Source organism: Apium graveolens, chromosome 9, assembly GCF_009905375.1.
Source record: "Apium graveolens cultivar Ventura chromosome 9, ASM990537v1, whole genome shotgun sequence".
NCBI classification, from domain to species: domain Eukaryota; kingdom Viridiplantae; phylum Streptophyta; class Magnoliopsida; order Apiales; family Apiaceae; genus Apium; species Apium graveolens.
In genome coordinates this window covers 148,332,577-148,333,703 of record NC_133655.1, presented here as the reverse complement: position 1 = coordinate 148,333,703, position 1,127 = coordinate 148,332,577, and positions in this window count along the sequence as shown.

Here is a 1,127-nt window from a genome sequence, read left to right as displayed (position 1 = left end):
CTCACTCAAGAGTATGAACATTTTGACTCAAGGACTAATGAGTCATTGAATGATTTATATGATAGATTTGTCAAACTTTTGAATGATTTGTCATTGGTTGATAAAGAGTATGATCTTGAAGATTCAAACCTTAAATTCCTGTTAGCTCTTCCTGAATGCTGGGATTTGAAGGCAACGACAATAAGAGACAACTACAATCTTGATGAAACAACTCTTGATGAAATCTATGGAATGCTCAAGACTCATGAGCTTGAGATGGAACAAAGAAGCAAGAGGAAAGGAGGAAAGTCAAGGACAGTTGCTCTTAAGGCTGAAGAAGAATCCCCCAAAGCAGCTTCCTCAAGGAAAGACAAGGGTAAAGCTCTTGTCATAAAGTCTGAAACTGAGTCATCAAGTTCCGAAAGTGATGATGACTCAGATTCTGAAAGCTTGCCTGAGACTGATGCTGCTGAGGAGATAATGAAGCTGTGTGCTCTTATGGTGAAAGGAATCACAAAGATTGCATACAGGAAGTTCAGGAAGGGAAAGAAGTTTTCCGGGAAAGGCATAAGTTCTGATAAGAAGAATTTCAGAAGATCTGAAGGCAGAGGAGGAAAGTCTGACAGAGGAGATTATACCAATGTTAAATGCTATAACTGTGGTGAGAAAGGCCACATATCTCCTGATTGCAAGAAGGCAAAGGGTGACAAAGGCAAGGCTCTTGTCACAAAGCAGAAAAACTGGACAGACACCTCAGACTCTGAAAGTGAGGAGAACTATGCATTGATGGCCAATGCTGATAAAGAAAGTGATGATAGCAGTTCTGAAGCTGCTGAAACAAAGGTACCTCAGACTACTTATGCTTTTCATACTGATGATATTAATGAGTTGAGAAGATATCTTAAAACCATGTTTGTGAGTTATAGAGATCAAACTTTAACATGTGAAAGATTAACTTCTGAAAATCTTGCTTTTAAGAAAAGAAATGATTTCTTAGAAAAAGAGTTAGTCATGTTCCATCAAACTCAGAAGGATAGAGATGATGCTTTTTATGTTAGGAATGAAGTGCTAAAAATGAATGAATCTCTAAAAACTGAGTTAGAAAAGGAAAGAGAGATTATCAGGACTTGGACTAACTCTGGTAAAAC